Source organism: Trachurus trachurus, assembly GCF_905171665.1.
Source record: "Trachurus trachurus genome assembly, chromosome: 16".
NCBI classification, from domain to species: Eukaryota; Metazoa; Chordata; class Actinopteri; order Carangiformes; family Carangidae; genus Trachurus; species Trachurus trachurus.
Genome location: NC_139902.1, coordinates 18,077,042 through 18,095,095, shown reverse-complemented (window position 1 = coordinate 18,095,095; position 18,054 = coordinate 18,077,042). Strand labels below are relative to the sequence as shown.

Genomic DNA, 18,054 nt, shown 5'->3' with positions numbered 1-18,054 from the left:
AATAACAAAATAACGATAGAGACAGAACGATATATTTATCGAAAATGGGCCCATTAACAAGTGTGGGTAGCGGAGATTCATCCACATTAACGTGAGACTTTTTTATAACCGAATAGAAACTCCTCGTTGTCCCTTTAATACAGTCGTCTTTTACATTGGTGATTCTTCGCAAATCACTCTGACCCTGGCAGTGTTTTTCATCTACTCTCATCGACGCATCTCTGTCACTTAAACATGTTGCCTCAAAAAATCATGGTATTCAGCGCCGTGTGCACTTACTCACCTACTATGAAAACCAAAAGGAGATGCCGGATTAACACAGTTGAACAACTGAAACTATTGGGTAATCTGTAAAACCTTCAACAAACAAGCTGGCGCATGTCTGACATCTCATCAGAGAGTTTCATTCTCAACTAGAAGCAAAATGAGAACACATTTTGTCCTTAAACTCGAGGGCTCACATATTAAAGACATAAGTCACAAGACCTGCAATTCACTGAAGCAAAACCTATCATCAACTATGGATTTGGTTTGCTCTGTGAGTTACTTCTTAATCATTCTGAAAATCCAGTCATGGCATTAAAAATCACTCAGCAATCATTAGTGCAGTACCAGTGCAGCAAATGTGCAGACAATGACATAGTTACATTTTCCATCTTAATGATAAGGACACAGATGCTGTACATGATGAACCGGCTTTCAGTTGCTAATCACAAATGAAGTCAGCAAACACGAACGGCAACCGATCTGAGAACACAATGTCAACAATGTCAATCCAGAAACAATTTACGGATTTAATGAACATGCACAAAATGAACAGAATATGCACACTCCTCAGTTTTGATTCTGAGTTGGACTTGATGACAGTTGTTGACCATGTTGCTGCAAGATCTTCCTAACAGGCTACATCCAAACACCTTGGGCTTCCTGTGCAGTGATAATGGTCAGTGTTGAGATGAGAGAGGGAGAGTGGCTACAGCAGCAAAACAGTGTACTTCTTTAGATGATATCTCAGCAGTGTATTCAGTTGTGCCGTTAGCAAGACAACCTGCCAACTTTGATATCGTTTGGGCGAACGGTTGGACAGCTATTCGACCGACCGACAGTCAGTCAGACAGACTGTCCGGCCGACCATTTCTAGATTACACTGAGGCGATCTTCCATGCAATAAACCATTAGTACAGTAATCAAAGAACATCTGCTCTATAAGGGAGCCGCTCATAAATCTGAACACTGCCGGGAGAAGTAACCCCTCCCCCGCCATAATAACACATGAACCATATAGAATTCAGAGACAGCTTTAAAGAGACATGAACAATATTAAATATTTCATCAATAATTATAGTTTAAACACAAAAGGAGAAATTTGGGAGGGAGGTGTTGGTATGACGCCATCATGATATATTGGACTCATCAATGGTAATCTCTGGCAAATCTGCTGTTCCTTATCTACAGTGTTTTAGTTCTCTCATCTGTCTTTGTGTGTTTATCTAAGCATTATGTGTAGTTTTAATGATGCATGTACGCTGACATATAAAGTACATACTCCACTCATTTGTACATCAAAGAAAGTGCTTCCTACACTAACAGCCAGCAAGAAGTGTGATGATTAAGACGTTTTGGGCATCTTTTGGGCAGGCTGTCATTCCACTGTGTAGAGAGCAGGCGGGCAAAATTAAAATTAAAATGTCTGAAGCAGAGATTTTTTTTTTTTTTTTTTTTTTTTTTACAACGGGTCGTTATCTGTTGTATTCTGGATTAAGGCCAAGTGCGTGAATCCTGTGTCTGTGCAGCAAAGCAACACTCGAAAATTGTGATCTCAGTGTTGATCAGAATGATTGGGATTATTGTTTTGGTGATCAAACCGTCCTTCAGACAATACAATACAATAGTTTGGTTCATCACGCTGCTGACGACAGAATTCAGTTGGGACTGTTTCCCTTCACAGACAGTTGTGGATATGTGAGTTTTGTGTTAAAACCGACTTGAAAGCTCAATTTATAAAGGCTGTGCTGCATACTTGTATAAATATGATTAGTTATGTGATAGGGTCTGTTTCTCAATCACTGATACTGAAGCATGAGAGACACAACTGATGACAACAGCTCATGTAAATAACATTCATTTCATTTCTGGACACATACCTGTCCAACTGACAAATGGGGTCTCTGGTCAGATGTGCAAGGTGCTCCACCAGCAGAGGGGGCGGAGCGTCAGAGATCCCACTTCCTCCTTTGCTCGTCACTCACACATGCTCCTTGAAGGGACAGAAAAAAAAAAGTTTAATTAATTATCTACAGGAAAAAAGCAGCATGCACACTAAGCAGCCAGAGAGATGTGTTCATCTCTTGTGTGAGTGTTAAAGCAGATATCAGCTTCACGGCCGTTTCGGCTAATGCTGCGTTCAAGGCAGGCTTTTGAAACCGTAAGTTACAGCTTCAAGTCACAACTACGACTTGGTAGCGTTCCAGGTAACCCGTAGCTCGTGTTTTTACCATCCTGTTGTCTGTGAAAGTTCCCTATAACGGCCACTCGTAACTTCCGACCCGTGAACTCGTACCAGATCAAACTGGTATGACTTCACAGGAAGGAAAAACACAAAGTACGAGTTTCTTTGAACGCACCATGAGTTAGCAGCCCCCGCCCTTGTCAGGCATCAATTGGTCCTCGTGCTACGTCACCACATTCACGCGCATCCCTTGGCTGCACACACAGCCCTTCATGCCGTTCTCTCTCCTCATTGGATAACACTTGTATCCCACAAGGAAAATTTTCTCCTCGGGTTACAGCAGAGCAGAGTGACGGAGAGACTCGTGTTTAGGCTGAAATACTTCATGTAAGTGATTGCTGACGGAAAATAGGACTATTTAGGACTTATATTAACAAAAACATTCCACTGATATCTGCTTTAAGATCAAAGTCAAGAATATTCTACATGAAATGCGTTAATTTCTCTTTCATACATTGAAGTTAACAGTATGCAGAGTTTAGATTTTTCCAAACAGTTGAGATGAGAGACTGAGAGCGTTCTGATCACACCTAGGGGACCAAAAAACCTGAAAACACAACCACAGGAAGACGAGAGAGAAGCTGTCACTCAACGGACTCAAGCGCACTTCCTGGCTGTGCACGCACAATAATAACACTCATCCCTCTCATATAATCACAAAGTCAGAGTCACAATGTTGCCAGGCATGTTTCCAGTTGCGCCATCACTTCCCAGCATTAATGGAAAATGCATCATCAAACATGCCTTAAAAGCGAACTTTGGAAAGCTGTCAGTCATTTATAAAATTGTCAGCGTAGCTGTGTATCCCTCGGTATTGTGTTATAAATACATCATCCTCACGCCTTCTACACACATCCAAAGGTTAAACATAGCTGAAGGCACGCTACCAGCCTTGGAGCAGGATGAAAAAGAGAGGGAGGGAGAAGACAGAGGGATGAAGGGGGGGAGGGAAACGAGGATGGACAACTGACGGTTTCTCAGAACTGCTCATTTCACCGGATTAATCTGCTATTTTTGAAAAATCCGCAGAGAATGAAGATGAGACCGAATATGACTCAGTGTGGATGTATGTGTGTGTGTTTGTGCGCCTGTGTGTCCTTCAATCTGGTCCTTGGCCTACTTTAAAGCCAAGTCATCATCCTGGTCCATTGGGACTTCATATTGCCATCCAGTGTATGTGTGTGTATTAAGAGTTTGTATTACAAGAGAAGCTATACCATAAATCTCTCCCTGCCAGCCCACACAATCCTGCGTTAGTGAGTGTGAGGAGGCTGTGCTGCAGTGCAGGTATGCTTCAGTGTGTGAGGGGTCGTGGCCACCAAAGGTGTCTGTCTGTCTCCTCCTGGGTGAGTCATCACTCTTCCTCCTCTCTGCTCCCCCCCCCCCCCATCTCTTACACAATGATGTTGCAAACAGTTTGTCTCTCCACCTCTCTTTTCTGTCCCTTTATCAATCACACACCTCCTCAAAGTTGGAGTGGAAATGTAATCCATCTGCAAACTGGTAGCAGGACAAGCAAGGGCCTCTATAAATACTCATCCGATTCTCCTGACAGTCACAAAATAAACCAGCAGACACACACACACACACAAAACTTCAGTACAAATAGCAAGCCATGTCTTTGTGTCTGCAGCGCAAACCTCTTCCTCCTCCCATTTCATGCTTTAGTCCTTTCATGCGAGGTGTACACTGAAAAGGAGAATGAAGAAGAGAACAAGCACAAAGACAAGATAGGCAGGCATTGTCTGTCTCTGGAGAAATAGAGTGACAACTGTACGACGTGGTCTGACAACACACTACTTAATTATTGCTGTGCTATTGAACTAAATTTGTATTTGAAAGTTTGAATGAGAGAGAGGCAGAGACTCAATGTCTGTGTGTAACTGGGCTTCTGTCCAGCAGTGCAGCAAAGTTGGGAGGTCTTCCAACATATGCAGCTACCTCAGCTTTTCCTACACCTGGACATGAATTGTTCTCTTATAAAATGTAAGCCCTGACCTCACACTGTTAAAAACACAAAACTCGCTATAATAGCAGCAGCAGCTGCTCTAAGACAGACCTGGTTCTACAAGTCTGCTGGCTGTCAACCCAAAGACGCACACAGCTCATGCATGCCCCTGGTACATCAAGGTGTGATGTCTCTGTGGTTTGACGAACAGATGGACACTTAGTCAGATGTGTGTGATGCAGGGCAAGTGAGCAGCAGAGGTGGACTTGACTCGTCCAAACAGCGAGCCGTGCCAGTGGAACACGACATGCTGGCCAACACCACACTGACACTGAAGCGTCCGTGGAGCAGAGACAGAAAACTACTCCACGGTGTCCACTTTGATGCAGTTTGAGAGGACAAGTGTCCGTGTGAGAGCCAGCAACTCTCAAACATCTATTTAAAGCACCCAAATCAGAGCTATGATGATCACCACTCATACTATTACAGCTGTCCCTCTTCTTCAATCCCAAAACACTCATTCTGCCTAGGAATTAGGTACCAGTGTGCACCAATGATAACCATATTAAGAGGATCAGATATTGGCGCGACGTGACTGATCTACATTAAACAGTTTTCTGTTCTGCTGCATTTATTTGCTGCAGTGAGCTCATTTTAATGCTTTATGCCCTTAAGTCAGGATGTGGTAAAAATTTAGTTGTGTTGAGGCAGAGTAGGTATAAAATCTCATACACCAGTCTGGCAGAATATAATCAAATCTAGGCATGAGACCAGGAATATTGATACTTTTACTTACTACTTATTCAGCAAGGCTGTAAATGAATTGTAATTTGACTTATCAGAGGGTGGCATCTATCAAATGAACGGGAGTAATGTTGTAAAAGGTGAAAAAGAAACACAGAGGACATAACAGACAGCATGGACAGTTGGACAGTTGGACACCTGGAGAAAACAGATCGCAGGAGTATAGTGTTCATTCAAGGTGAAAGTCTGGGCCAACTCTGGCTTCAACAACGCACATGGTACAAAAAAAGAAGAAAACAAACCATAAAGACAACGTGACATTAACACCCCTTCTTACACACACACTGCCAGACCAGAGTGTCGCCCTGCACACACACGCACATACTTCAACTACTCAGCAGTGTGTCAACAGCCAGCCAGAGAGCAGGACCTTTCACTCTCACACACCAGCACACACCTGAGTGTAAACACACGCAGGCTTCGTGATGAGAAGTGGACTGGTCAGCAGGCTGCTGCTAATGAGACTGAATGTGCACACACAGATACACAAAGATCTACACACCGGGCACTTCTGTCATCTAAATTAAAGTTGGAAAGTAACAGACTGTTGTGGAGTATTGATACATGATCGAAGTGTTTCTAGTTTCACATCAAACAAGGTGATTATTGCAGCCCATTTGCTGCTGCAAGACAAATATCTTTTAAAAATATTATCAGCAGCGAGTCAGCAAGAAAGCTGTAACCCGAAAATGGTTGCAGGCCACACCTCCAACAGAGACAGTCTGGATTGATATTGTGACTAATATTCAAAATATGGAAAGATTACCTTTTCGCTAAGTCTACGGATGGATGAGTATTTGCAATACTGGGAAAAATGGATTGTGTTTATGACCACAAGAGATGCTCACTGAGCTGTGAACTGACTTGTATCTCCATCAGTATAACGTCTGTCGTCTGTATGAATGTGTAGGTGACCAACTGTTTGTTCTATGTTTTTCTGTATGTTTATGTTCTTTCTATAGAAATAAATGTAAAAATTGTGATACCATCATTGTTGTAGTTACATTAATTTTACATTTGGGAACAGAGGCCAGATGCCCAAAGTTTAGTTCTCAGTGTTTTCTGCTTCTTACAATCCTTGTTATCCCTCCTTAGCAACTCGTCTTTGTTCCAGCTGTGACCAGCTGAGAATCAACGCAGAGAATGCAGCACGGCAGCCAAAAGGCTCGGTTTGTCACCATCCCACCCTACTCTTGCCTGTATGTCTGACCCCACTGAACACTCCCTGTTATTAATCTGCAAAGTCTGACTGTCTTCTCCCACACACACACCTCTTTCCATTCATTCAGGGTCGAGGTAATTCCTGTCATAAATCCAAAAGACCATTGACTGAGCCAGTGTAACAAATGCAGAGGTTAAGATGAGCTCATGGGTGGACTGGTGAAAAAAAATCTCTGCTTGCAATTGCAACACAAGTCCTCTTTCAGCAAGTATAAATCACTTCAAACACATCCTGTGGTTTATGCATGTCTGTGCCCACACATAACACCTCGTGAGCCAAAGTTGTTTTGATAAAAATCTGAGGGCACGGAGAGGATTCAAAGCAGGACCGGAGACAAACAAGGTTGAGGAGCTCTGAAACGACCTTTGTTCCAGACAATTTGGAGGGTGGTGTGGACTGAACTAAGACTAACAGACAGTCAAATCAGTCCTTCACAATTCCCCGAGCTCCGGGAGAACACACTGTGACCAACCAGCCATGGCCAAGCATTAAACCTAACTGTTCCGCTCTCTCTCTAAAGACTGCCAGGGAAAAGACACTAAAGAGAGCTGAAACTGGCTAAGACAGGAAGAAAGGTCTCTTTTCATAAGACGATGTGATAGCCTGGTAGAAGCATGTGTGTGCAATGTGTGTGTGTGTGTGTGTGTGTGTTTGAATCCTTGCCAGAGTTTCAAGACGTGTTATGTGACCCTGATTTGGTGGCGTATGTTCCACCAGAGGGAGAAAGATGACATCTTTGGTCATAGCAACAACACACAGTGGAGTGCCAATCCTGTGCCAACGTCACCTCCCCTCCACCAGCCTCCTTCCAGCCCTCTGTTCGACCTTCTGCTCTGTCAAACACCACATGTCTCCAGTGGTGTGGGAAAGGAAGGCCCCCGGGAGCCCGCAGCACCTCGTGCACACACAAACACCCAAATCGATGCTAAATAGAGACTAGAGGAAAGGCAACAAAAGATGACAACAACAGTATCACAGGGAACTGTAGCTGTAGCTCACCATTTTTTTTGACATCTTTCCAGGGGAAGCACTGGGAGGAAAAACAGGAATGCCAGGAATAGAGCAAGGAGAAAATAGGTAAGAAGCAGCTGGTCGCACGTCTCTGGACACGCCACTGTGTCACACTTATCCTGGATGAAATGTCCCCAACAACAGCCTGTTTTGCTTTCCATGATAAGGACGTGCTCTGGGAGTCTGTCACTTTCTAGACACGCTGCATGCACGCACAGAGGGAGGTAGGGTAGGAAGAGGAAGAAAGAGGGACCAGAGAACAGACAAAAAGAAAGATACGACAGATAAAAGGAGAGAGCCACAGAGAAAGATCTGCTTCCTGTTTATGGTAAGTAGAGAGCACAGGAAACAGAACAGCAGGCCGCTAGTCCCCTGCTAACGGGAATGACAGTAATGACAATACACACACCACGCAGACACACACACACTCACTACCTTCCCTAGTCTGTGTCCTGAGTGATTACACAGAACAGATTTAGCTCAAAACTTTCCCATCTATCTCTGTATGTCCTGGCGACATCTGGAGATTTGCAATTTGTTCTTGGTTCCATGTCTCCCTGCTGTCGCTGCTGCTCTGGCCAGCAGCCGTGTTAACAGGATCAAGCTTAAGTGCGTGCATGCCCCCAGCTGTGTGTTCAAACGCTCCCGGCAACATTCCCAATCCAGGATAGACTTCCTAGCAATTCTACGCAGCAAGCAATCTCCTTCTCTTTTGGTGTCGTGGCAAAAAAAGTAGATTCAACACATTCTGCGTAGAACAGAAACCATTATAGCAGCAATAATGTTAATGATCCTAATTCCTTAAGTTTATTTTCCATGAAGCGCTTCACAAAAAAGCAGGGCATGAAAAAGCTGTGAAATCAATACAAAACAAAGAGGAGAAATGATCTCCAATGTGTGAAGACAATTCCTACAAAACAACTTATTCAAAAAGGAGTGAAAACCTATAAGAAAAAAAAAGTTAAAAGTGGAATAAAATCAAAACGACACACTTAAGAGAAAAAAAATCTAATTCATAGTAAATGATCTGGATCTGCCTCAAAATGTCACGGGTTCTTCTTTGGCTCATGTCTCATTCCTCCAAGAAGTTTGGTGCAAATTGGTTCAGTCGTTTTTGCATAATCCTGCTGACAAACAAACAAAACAACAAACAAACGGACACGGGTGAAAACGTAATCTCCCTGGAGGAGGTAATTACATAGATTCAGGACCACTGCACACACAAGAGGCAGATATGACAGACACTGCCCACACCATGAAATAGTAAGTTCCTCTGACTTCAGATCTTTTTTTTTTTTAAGTCAGTTTACAGGCATACCACGGGAAAAACACTGACATTTCCTCCCCTTCGTAAATAAATAAAATCAGGAAGATAAGAAAACTGCAACATGAAGTTGAACCCAAATGCAGGGATGAGGGAATTGAACTAGGTTTTCCCAGCAGAAAACATTTATAAACGCTCGGATTGACAATATAAAAAAAGGGAACTCGCATTTAAAAATAATCTAATCTCTTTACTACTGTTTCAAATTCACTTCCTTAATCACTTCAACTGGGATTTTGCACTGCTCCTCTATGGCCAGAATTTGCTAACTATTTAGCAGGTTTTCTGAGAAAAAGCTACTTTTAAACTACATAACTGTGCCAATCTTTTTTTTACATTTTCGATAATGAAGCTTGTGGGGGAGGGAGTAACAGTCTGAAAAATGAGCTGTGAGTGATGCGTCAATGCATGCAGTCCCACAGGAAGTGGACTGGCTGCATGTAACGCTGTCAGTGGATGCAAAGCTAGGACGACATGATACATGTGCAGCAGACATCTAGAGAGCCCACATACAGTAATATAAGTGGCAGGCAAAGTGTGCTGAGTCACCGTGGTATGTGTGTTTGTGTGTGTGGTATCCACTGCTTCAGCCTCCGACAAAAAACAAATCTTTTGTTCTTTCACAAGTGAGAGGGACATTTTTCATTTCACTGCTCACACACTGCCATTAAAAGTAAGTTATCAACAAACTGAGACATCCTCTATTACTTGTTATTTGTTATTGGCAGTCGGCAGTATTATATAAGCTATACCTGCCTGTCTGCACACTCAGTGCTCATTAATCCTGCCATTAAACTCTGCTGGACCAGTTCAGGTCATTTGGTCTGTGTGACCATATCTTCTATTAAAAATGGATACTCAATAGCCTATTGGCTGCTGCAAAATGCACAATCAATCACCAGCCAAAGCTCTAAATATAGACAAATAACTCAAGTCGCTTTTACACATACACAGGTTTCCTCACCAAGCTAATGCTATCAATATTTCATTTAAGCAGCTCTGTCATGAGGTCAATAGCCTCTAGACACGCACACCCCTAGTCACACTACATAACCTCCAATAAGCTTTCATTGTGAGTTTGAAATGTTCAGCAATAATTTTGGCTTAATGACTGCAGGTGAAATCCACTATGAGCCCCAGGCATGACTAATCTGTCCATCCTCTTTCCAATCTAGCCTTATTAAGAAGTCACATAGATTTCAATCACTACACCTCTGTAGATCCTATGCTAATAAGGGTGCTTCCAGACTGTTTCAAATGCCCATGTTAGCCAGTTTGAACACATCTATCTAAGCACACAGAAACAGGCCAGAGCGTTTGTGTTACAGTATACTGTATATGAAAATGTAAATGCACAAAAAATGCCGGCCCTTGCTTCACTTTAAATTGTCATGAAGCATTTGTTTATCCAGACAAGTCCCTCTACAGTAGAGGCAGTATCCTGCTGCTGTCTCTCCCTGCAGAGCTGCAGCCACACTGACCCACATCTCAGCCTCTGGCAGATTACACTGCAGCAACATACAACACACAAAAACACACACAAACACACACACACACACTAACAGATTCCCAGGACACATGAGCGCAGTGCGCTTGACATTTGTGGCTTGTAGAAATACAATTTCTGGTGGCTTAGCACATACACACATGTACACTGTACACACACACACAGACAAACAATGGGCCTTTTGTTCTGCAGTTCATCAGCTAGGAGTAACTGTTGATACGGCTATCAGTGTGACTGGGCCAGAACAACCCCACTCATAGTGTCCCCAGACCCACACACATGAACAAAGGCACTCAGAGACTGAGTAGCAGCCCGGTAGCTGATAAGAGCCAGAGATGGATGGTTGTGTATGTAAGCCCAGAGGGAAGAGCTGTACCTTGGTCAGGGTGAGCCCGGGGCAGATAGGTTTCTCTGTCACACAACTAAGATACAGCACAGAGCTGCCACAGCAGGGGGGCTGTCCTTTCTGCCCTCCTACACTTCTCTTTCTCCTCTGTGTCAAAAAGTTGCAGACACAAACTTGGGCCGTGTTTGGAATAATAAAATAAAACATGACAGTACGGTCACACCTCTTAAAGAGTGGGGTCACATTCTGATTGTTGCTTCGTTGAAACGCCTTGTACCATTGAATTGTTTTGGTTCGCCATCGGAGGAAACCCTGGAAAAGTAAACGAAAAGCTACATGAACTCATTCATTGTCCGGTGCGGTGAGAACAAATTAAAACTGAACTGGTTCTGGTTGCCAATTTCCTTTTGGTCTTCACCACAGTTTACTTTCAGTGGTAACAAGAAAGCATGGAGTTTTATGTAACCACAATTTCATGTTTCCCTTGGTTAATTTGATAAAACTCGTTAAAGAAAGCTGAAAACACGGACAAACGTTTTCACTTTTCAATATGAAATTCATGTGTTGAAGGGTCGTTTTTGTTTGAAGATACATTTTGGAAGTTTGTTTTCCTTTTCTCAAAACAATTTTTCACTCAGCAGAACACACTTGCCGTAATATAGCTAGATGTCAACAGTAGTGAAAATCTCTGGGGGTTATACTGCCTCTACATATTACCATATCCCCCCACCCTAGTAGATTGACGTATGTGACAGAGTGTGCAGCACCAACATATTTGCCAGTCGGTTTTCATCAATGTTGTTGTTTGATTTCTCCAGCATAATACATAAGCTCACCATAAATCACATGCACTTGTTTGTCATCCACTTATCATATAAGCCCCAGGGGTCCTCTATTACCCATGTGTGACTTTTTTTCAATGACCTTCAAAGTTCTCTCACCACATCCATCAGCTGGCTATGGGTTTGGCTTAAAAATCTTTATCAGGGACACGACAACTAATAAGCATCGTGCGAGGCTCAAGGTCCTTCCTTTAACAGTGCATTAGGTACCGAGGGCCTCCGTGTGAAAGCGCTGTGTGAACACAAGACCCATTAAGTGTTGTCATCCAGGTGCTCGTGTTTGGATGAAAGCAGAGAGAATTGAGTCTTAAATCTCCATAAATCCTCTTTGGGCTTTTCCAGATTTGACAGCTCTGTGAATACACTGGCGCAGTGTTTAGTAGTGTTGCCTCAAATCAAATAAGCCCCTGGTTTGAACCCATCTACTAGCCTACAACCAGGGCTGACCAGTGCTAACAGGCATGCTACAGTAGTACAGTACAATACAGTAGCACCGCTAGTACAAAGCAATGGATTCAGAGCTCATTCAGAGTTAAAGCTTATGCACCGTGGCTGCTCCTGTACGGCAAAGGTCGACTCACATGCTGTATCGCTGCATAAATCAAATGTAACCTTGGACAGTCAGAACAGCTTTACAGCGTTACTGACAGTGCTTGCGTAAAGTAGTACTATTGTTTTTGAGACGCAATTATCAAAACAAAGAGTCGAGAAAACAGAAAAGACAATTCCCATGACATTCACGTTTTACTGAAGAGTTCAGCGAATGAGCTGGGCCGAGAAGCCGACACACACTTGCAAACAGTTTCCAACGGGCTAAAAAGGCACAAAAAACAATAACTAGGCCAGAGTGAGGAGAGACATCTGTGTGCAAGTGCGTGTCATACAATTGTTACTCCATGAGTCAGCAGAAATTGGACATATTCCACTTCCTCCTATGGTGGGAGTGTGTGGAGGGTGGAGGGGGGGTAGGCAAGGAGCATGGCTGTCTCCATGGAAACTATGCTTTTGCCTGTCAGGTCATATCTCAGACTTAAACCGATGCTGCGAGCAACATACAGAGACATGAGCAGCACAAAGAAGGTAATTGTTGGAGCAAAGCTAAGCTAAGCGTAGTGTATAGGGTTACACACAGAGCTTCCAGGTGAGCTGGAAGGTGACTCCTTGAGCTCTGTGCTATCAGGGACAAGTTCTGCTTATGAGATAAACAATGACAGTACAGCAGAGTACAGTACAGCACACTACGCCAAAGCCAACTGGACTTATAGCAAGTCAGTTACTTACATTTGCACATCCATTTGGATTTTGCTCAAGATAACAAGGTTGCAGTGACATGCCCATTTGTAACAGAAATGTGGAAGATTTGGTATTTGCATATTCTCCTGATGAGACAAATGAAAGCAGGTTCAGCACAGATGTGTGTCCTGTATGCACAGTTAAAACTGTGTTTTTACATTTATTATTCACACATTCATAATAATGTCCCCATAATACTCATCTCACAGTGTCACAGTATGTTAGCTGCATCAGATTCTGATCTCATTTAGGTGTGTTGTTCAGTAGATTGGTCAGACATTTACCGTCCTTATAGCTATCCTTCCCCAATATTTATACAATACTTCTGCGTCTTGCCTCTTTCTGTGATGGTCGGCTTTTCATCGAGCCGTCTTTCACCCAGTGTTGTCCATTGTGATAGGACAAAATGTCGCAAGAACCAATTCTGAATACTGGGCTTAATCCTATTTTCTTATAATTATGGCAGCAGAAAACAGCGTGTCCATCCAGCTGAGACACACTGATTGTGACAGGCTCTGAATCATCTGTAAAAAAGCCCTGTATGCAGTCCACACGCTGCACAATAGCTTCGGCTTGACGTTCTTTTTGCCTTCAGAACTTATCAGAATATTTGATTTTTTTTTTAGCGAAGCTGTTTACGAGGAGTCAAAGTACAGCGAACTAAGCAGAGTAATGTTATGTCAGTGAATGACAAACAGCAAAGACCGCTCTATTCACGCTCAGTAACTGCAAGTCTACATATAAACACACACTAACAATTACTACCTGCAAACAATACACATGTACAAGGATCATGTACACAACTAAGGTGTTTGTGTTGGCCTCTAGTTGGTTGCAGCCTGAGAGCAAGCAGGGAGCTGGCAAGACTCCCTGGTGGCACTGGCTGACCCACTTCTGTGCAACTCTATCCCTAATGTGACCTGCTGGAGAGCCACACACACACACACACACACACACACACACACACACACACACACACACACACACACACACACACACAACTGCCTGACTCCCTAGACCTAGAGGACTGAGAGGCAGAAAGAAAAAGAAAAAAAAACGCTAAATGCTGTTGATGGCTATCTCTTTCCCTCTCATCCTTCTTTGTTTTCTTTCTCTCTCACTTTGTCTAAAGGGCAACCATTTAACTCACTGGTATCTGATGTTGCAAAACTAACTTCAACATCTCTACAGTGATTTTTATTTATTTAAAAGATTAATTTAAGTTGATTTTATAACACTTGAAGCAAAATAAACAAGGCCTATACGTTTAAGTAACAGCGTCTTTTAGAAATGAGACCACTCACACGGTGCTCGTTCCACTACTCTAAACAAACTGAAAGTATTTATGTTAATGCAGCTCTGATTGTTCAGATTATTGTAATTACTGAAAAAGAAACTTTATAATGGGCAGATCTGAGAGAGGCAAATCTTCTTTCCTCTACACTGCCACATTATCAAAACAAATTGATGCAAAGTGTGGAGATAAGTCTGTCTGATGTGCCTGAAAAGTAATCACTCACCAATGTTTTCTTGGGAAAGGGAGATTTGATTAGAAAGAAGTAAATAAAGTCAACGTGACATTTCGCCAGCTACGACAGATATAACCTGAGAGGTGTTGGTACACTTGCTCTAGGCTCTCTATGACAATATACATATTATTACTGAGTTAAAATTCAATTTCAAGGTTACAGTTCTTCACGACTGTGTCTAAGCAACTTTTATTTTCATGAACATTTAATATGTTCATGATCTTTTTGATTAATCAGTTGCTTGTTTGGTGTAGCAAATGGTGAAAATTGTTCATTAAAAATTCACATCCCCCAAGGTGATGTTTTCAAATGACTTGTTTTGTCTGAACTGCAACCAAAGTCAGATTGCAATTTTTGCCCAATAAATTACTGAACTGATTTACCTCCTTTCAACTTTTCTATTGATTTTTTTGTCACTCAACATACAAAGGACATTTCCAACAACTTCTCACTCACCTCACATATCATGTAATTTCCTTCGGGATCAATAAAGTTGCATCTAATATCTGTGTTAAGTATTTAGGTTGTTTATTATCAGATGAGTAAAGCAACAGCAAAAACAGCCAAACAACAATGAGTTTAGCTCACATTTAGAGTGCTTTACAGAAGGAGCCACCCAGACGAGTGTAACGCTCTGCCGCTAGTATCCGGTCACAGAGGGTGAGCAGGGACAGGTCACTGTTTGTTAATGTTAGCAATGACAACGGAAGAAAACAGGTTGACCCAAGTTTTGGGGGGACAGGAAAGGTGGTAAGAGCTTCTCTTGCATATTGTGTAATAAATGTGTGTACATCCATGTGTCTATGTAAGCGAATGTGTGTTTGCATGTGTGCCTGATCCGGCCATAGTCTGGAAAGAGGAACAATGGCATTCCTGTGCTCTGAGCTCCAGGTGGCTGTGGAAACCCAATCCCAAACCAAGCCTTGCTGGCACTCAGAGTGCCGGGAACGCCGAATGCTGCTGCCTCCCTCCGGAGACACGGGCCAGAATAGGGCTATTGTTCCAGGCCAGCTCAGAGCAATAAATGCACCACAGCCACCCTCGATGACAAACACACACTCACAAATACCAATACACTTAAAAACATCTTTCACTTTCAATTTCACATTGTGAAGAGCAGAATCTAGTAAAAAAAGAAGTGTCATTTCTTATCACAAGTGAAAACACAGAATACCAAGTGTTCTAGTTGCATGTGTGTGCACATGATTTAAAATGATACTAATTGGATTTCAAAGCATGTCATTATTATGATTATACCGACTGTTTTTATCAACACATGCACATACAGTACACAGACACGCACACATATTTTGTTCTTTATACGTATATGGCCCTTACTGATGCCAATCACTTTGTAGTTAAGTGATATAATTTGATCAAATCCTAGATATTCAACTCTAATAAAATAGTCCTGAAGACTGGAAAAAAAAAAATCCAATTCGCAAATATCCTAAATCGGGCATAAAAAAGAGTTACAAATTCACAAAGGCAGGCACATCTGCTGCGGCCTGAACACACATAGGTCAGGAAACGCATCATGCCGACTCCACGGCCTTGAAATGAGGAACATGATTCATTTCCTTTCAGTGGTAGACGATCGTGCCTGAACACAGACCTCAGTTCAGAAATATTGCAGCACTGAGGCAAGGTCCTAAACATAACCCATACAACATAGGTCAGGAAATGGCTGCGAAGCCACACATACTGCCATACACTGCCCTGCTTGGTTGAGTCAGTGCATCTTTTATAGTTGGAGTAATGTCCAAAAAATGATCAAGGTCATCGTCAACTCAAAGAACCAATGCTACAGGTAGGACAAAGATACAGCAATGTATTCTCCCAGTGCACATAGACAAGCAACGCCACACGCACACAGGATAAATAATACATGCTCCTCTATTTTCTCCCTTTGAGGAACATGACGGATAAATTTAACTGGCTCCCTGTCAATCCTACATCTTCATCTGCTCCGCTCAGCAACTGCCACCTCCAGCAGGATTGATAGTGAATCCATTTTCTTATCTCTGGAGATAATTACAGCATTGTTAATGCATGCTCACTCATACAGGCTCAGCCTCTCTTCTCTCACTCACTCAGTGACTCTCTCTCCTCCACACAGACACACAGACAGACACAGAACAGGCACCACATGCTCCAATAAAACCATACACACTGCCTCTCAATGAATGAATTAGGCTACATGAAACGTGATCATCCAGAGGAGCAGGAAGGAGGAGATGGGCTCAGAGACTGCAGTCAAACCAAGGAAGGGAAAGGTTAATTGTGGCCACTAGTTTTTTTTCACTCTCTCTTTCCCTATTTGGATCAAGCTAAACTAAATCATCTGACCTCTATCAGGACACAAGAGACGCAACAAATACCAACCAGGGGTTAAATTCCTGGTGCACACCTCATCTTTCCAGGTAGTGATGCAACCCCTGAAGCTTTGTAATGTTTTGAGAAATGAGGAAAACCACATCCACAGTCCATTGTAACCATTACAGGCAACTTTAAACCTGGATTGACATTATATTGCTCTGCAGCCTATCTATCTATCTATCTATCTATCTATCTATCTATCTATCTATCTATCTATCTATCTATCTATCTATCTATCTATCTATCATTCAAATAAACCATTAGGAAAACTGGCTGCAGTCAAATGCGGCAAGAGTGAGTGATGTTAATCTACATAGCAGTGGCCCATTCACCACAAATCGACAGTCAAGAGTGAACGCTAACAATAATGGTGACTATAAAAGTATTAATGAGCTTCAGAAAAACAAAACAAAACAGTTTTTGTTTCCTTGAGTGTGTTTCTGAGTGGTTAATAAAAACAAGCCGCTGTCGGACACGTAGCGGCGACCTAAAGCGACGATTTGTGTGTTTAACGGAGACTCGCATCACATCTCCGCTGCTCGGCGGCTGCTTCTGTCAACATGAGCCGCTCTGCCATAGCGCCAGTCCGCTGCTCCTGCTCTACGTTTTACCGCTATACACAGCGCACAGACAAGCCAGCGGTGGGGAAATGTGGCCATAAAAAGAAGAGGAAAAAACACACACATACACAACAACGATATGATATATTTCACATTAATTGTTCGCTTACCCAGTGGGGACAGGGCACCTCGATCCGCCGCCGCTGTGGCGCAAGACACCGCAGGCTAAACTGACGCCGATACGGTTCAAAGCAGTGGTGTAGTCTGTGTGATACTCAGGTACTATACTCATATACCCACTGGAAATGCATTAATATTTCAGCATACCCACTACAACAAAACTATAATCTAAATACATTCTATGGGATACAGGTATGAACAGCAGTGTACCCACCTAAAAGAGCAGTATATATCCCCACTACAACAAATGAGACTACACCACTGGTTCAAAGTGTCACGGCTAAGTTAGCAGGCTAGCTAGCTTAGCGAGCTAACGGTGGTGGTGATGATGATGATGGTGGTGGTGGTGGTGGTGAGGGAGTGTGGTCCTCCTCTCCGTGTCGTCGAGACCAACCGGTTACCAAAATAAAATAAAAACCGAGTCGGGAGCGGAGTCTTTCCAGTGCCAGACCCCCGCGACGCGAGGGGAGACATCCACCGGGGGAAGCCCGTTAGAGGGACCGTGGGGTCGGTCTGCAGCGGCGCCGTGAGCCGTGTGAACTCCCTCTCTCCGCGGACGGACGTGCTGCTGCCTCTGCCTCGGTCTGTCTGACTACAAGG

The 18,054-nt window shown here is 43.0% G+C and overlaps 1 protein-coding gene across 1 annotated transcript in view; it reads right to left on the bottom strand.

Annotated features, from left to right (window-relative positions):
* The window catches only part of galnt1 (UDP-N-acetyl-alpha-D-galactosamine:polypeptide N-acetylgalactosaminyltransferase 1), a 40,650-nt gene extending 22,596 nt beyond the window's left edge, over positions 1-18,054 (bottom strand). The window contains exons 1-2 of the mRNA XM_083990482.1: positions 17,445-18,054; positions 2,145-2,257 (exon numbers count right to left, since the gene is read on the bottom strand). The gene's annotated coding sequence lies outside the window, so the exon portion shown is untranslated. The remainder of the gene's footprint in view (positions 1-2,144; positions 2,258-17,444) is intronic.